Consider the following 3784-nt stretch of genomic DNA (forward strand, 5'->3'; position numbering starts at 1 on the left):
ATCCCAGGTGCTACTGGAACCTGAAAAAAGCCACATTTGCAGTGAGCTTTTACTGGGACTGTTCTTGCTCTTTGCTGTCAATTCTAAAATGGCTCCCCCTCTGGATCCTCCACATTGCGGTGGGAGTAATCCTTCTAAAGCACAAATCTCATCATGTTACTCCTCCACTAATTCCCTCCAGTAACTTCTCATGGCCAAGGACAATGGTCCGCAATGGCTTTCCCACTGCAACACCCAGGACAAATGTCATTTAGATGCAAGAACTCACCCACTGCTGACCAAAGTAAAGAAGCAAAGCAAAAATCATCACAAATATTTGTCGAGGGAATATTTGTACATGTAACCAGCTACACATCTCATTTCACGAAGAAAAAAAAAAGTCGCTAAACATGGCCAATCTTTATTTTTAAGGGGAGCTTTGCTTTTTCTACCAGGACCCTAAGGTTCTTCCTTCTTCAGGACCTTTGCATCCTCTCATATCTTCACACGGTTTACTCTCACTTCTTCCAGCCTTGCTCTGTTGCCATCTCCTGAGGGGACATTTCTGTTGGCTGCCAGTCAGTTATCTCTTCCTTTACTTTTTCTTAATTTCTTCTTCATTGCATTGATCACTCCTTGAGATTTTATAATGTATTTTTTGTTTTTCTATTTATTTATTTTTTTTCTCTCTCCACTAGGAATAGAAGTTCTCAAAGGACAAGATCTTTCTGGTTTACTGCTATATTCTCAGTGACCACCTCAACAGTGCATACATATACAGGGTGTCCCAAAATAATGTATACACATTTTGAATTATTATAAAGTCATTATTTATTAATAATGAAAAGGAGTGAAAATTAAGTGAGTTATCAGCTGTGAAAGTGTGTATACATTTTGGGGGACATCTTATATTTGTTGAGTGCATGAACAAATATTGATAACATTAGTCGCTATCTCTTAAGCTAGAATTATTTTTATACTTAAACTTTTTATTCAAGTGTAGTATACATTTCGAAGAGCACACATATCCTAAAAGTACAAAAACATGTTAAGTTCTACAAGCAAACACATATCTGTAACTAGCACCCAGATCAAAAATATAATATTGCCAACTACTCTAAAACCCCCTCATGCTTCCTTTCAGTAACCAACCCCCCACCACAGCTAATTTTTGTCCTGAGCTTTCAAGCATAAGTTAATTTTATCTATTTTTGACCTTTATGCAAAAGGAACCATAGGTATATTCTCTTTTTTCTCTGATGTTTACACAATGTGCTGTGTGTAGTTGTATTTTATTCATTCTCATTGCTATATGGTTTTGTACTGTATGAATGTACCATGTTTTTTACATATTTTTTTTATTGATTTCAGAGAGGAAGGGAGATAGAGAGATAGAAACATCAATGATGAGAGAGTATCATTGGTTGACTGCCTCCTGCACACCCTCTACTGGGAGGGGGTATTGAGCCCACAACCCAAGCATATGCCCTTGGCTGGAATCAAACCTGGGACCCATTAGTCCGCAGGCCGATGCTCTATCCACTGAGCCAAACCAGCTAGGGCTGTACCATAATTTTTTATCATTGTACTGTGTTGTTGATGGTCATGTGGGTAGTTACAAACTGTGCTGTTATAAATAGTGCTGCTATGAACATCCCAGGGCACATACACCTGCATGTCTACTGGGTCTGTACTTAGAAGTGGAATTGCTGGGTGAGAGGGTTTTCTATACATTTACATTTAGTAGATACAACCAGTTTTCCCAAGTATTTGTGCCAATCTACACTTCTACTGTGATGTATGAGAGTTTGGGATGCTCTTGAGTTATTGATCATTTCAATGATTATATTTTTTTACCTAAATAATTCTGATTGTTTTTGATAGTCTCTTGTTCTTTGCTTTTGTTTTTTTATTCCTTTGATATTTCACACATAGGTACATTATATTCTATATCATATAATCCATATATCTGTAGTAGTGTATTGAGTTCAAATCATTGATTGGCTATTTCTGCTGATTTTCAAACACAGTGGCTTGTTTTCTCATGTTTGCTAAGTTGTTGGTGGTGGTTTTTTTAAATAATAAGCTCATATTTGCCTGAACTTAATTTTGGGAAATGTAAGTAGCCAAAGTTTGAGATGGCTTTCTCCATCTTTAAATTTTCAAAACTTCAGATGCCAGAACCAGGTTAATTTAATCTCTGAGCTTGCTATTTGCCTGACTACAGAGGTTGTATAAATTTAAACCCAGACGCCACGCAGGAATATGTCTATGATAGCAAAGTCTCAGGAGATACTTTTGTTTTTCTGCTTAGAAGAGATAAGTCAGTTTCACAGTCAATTTCGAGTCTCCCTTCTCTTTAAGGGTGTGGCTCCTTACAGTGTCCCTAATGTATATGGGATTGACGCATTCGGCTGCTTGCTTGGCAAAATTCTTTATGCCTGTATGCGGCCTCAATCCTCAAAGGTCTATTTTCCAGGAACCTCACCTCTCCCCTCCTCCACCCAGGTCAGCCCAGTTTTTGTGTCCACTTCCTACTCTGGTTTCAGCATCTCAGTATTGTAATTTTATTTATGATTATGTTACTCTCCTTTGAACATTTCTCTTACTTTCTTGCACAGTTAGTAAAGTATTTAAAGCTTTTTTGTTGTGTGACTTTAATTTATGCACCACCTGGGTGTTTGTCGGTGAAAGAGCTTTTCAAAATATCTAATCTGTCATGCTCTAAACGCCTATGTTTGACTTCTTAATTTAAAAAAAGAAGTATTTCTTCTTCCTTTCCCCTTCCCTTCCTTTCCTATGGAGGCAGAAGCAAAGGAAGGTGTGGGGCTGAAAGACAGCAGAGCCAAGGAGGTGGCTGTAGGGTGGGGGGCTGAGAAGGCAGTGGGGATGAGGGGCAAGAAGACAGCAACAAGGCCAGGGAAGCAGCAATGGAGCTGAGGATCAAAGAGACAGCTGACATGACCTAAGGATTGGTGACATGCAGCAGGATTGACCATGTAAGTAAATATGTTTAAAATAATAGAAATAGGTTCCTCACTGTCAGAGAAAGGATTAAAAATATAGATAAAAGGATGGCTAGAAAGAACTCTAGGTGCTGGATTGGAATTAAAGGTGTCAGTATAAAATCATAGGTTTTTAATAGATATGTAAGTAAATATTGATGTATATATGCATATAGATAGGTAGATAGATAGATATCATAGCTCTGTCCAGTGACCCAATAGCAATAAGTAAATCACACATGAAAATCTTCATTTCTATTTTGTTAGTCAGATCCAGAGACACTGAAGCATGCAACCGACTGATGTATTACAGAGGGAAGGGGGGTAGGGGTCTAGAAGAGATTAACCAAATAATTTATATGAATATATGCATAACCCATGGACACAGACAATAGTGTGGTGAAGGTGGGGGAGGGGGTCAGTTGGAGGGGAAAAGGGGACATCTGTAATACTTTCAATAATAAAGGTAAATTTTTTAAAAAAATCTTGGTTCCTAAATACCATCTGCATTAGTAGGAATCAGGGAACCTTGGGAAAATAGCTAACTTTAAGGGTGAGACAGGGAAAATATGAGATGAACCTCTAATTGACCAGAATATAAAGAATGTTCAAAGAATGACAAAGATACTCAAAGGGACAGAGGAGTAGGCTTGGAAAGACTTCCACTGGTCAAATCTTGGACATTACAAGCAACAAAATAAGTGATGATAGTAATAGATTAAAATATGTTATTGAATAAAACAAATATCCATGAGGCCACACAGATGGGAGGAAGGAAGGAAGGAGGGAAAGAATGAAGA

This window comes from Myotis brandtii, unplaced genomic scaffold (genome assembly GCF_000412655.1).
Source record: "Myotis brandtii unplaced genomic scaffold, ASM41265v1 scaffold36, whole genome shotgun sequence".
Lineage (NCBI taxonomy): Eukaryota > Metazoa > Chordata > Mammalia > Chiroptera > Vespertilionidae > Myotis > Myotis brandtii.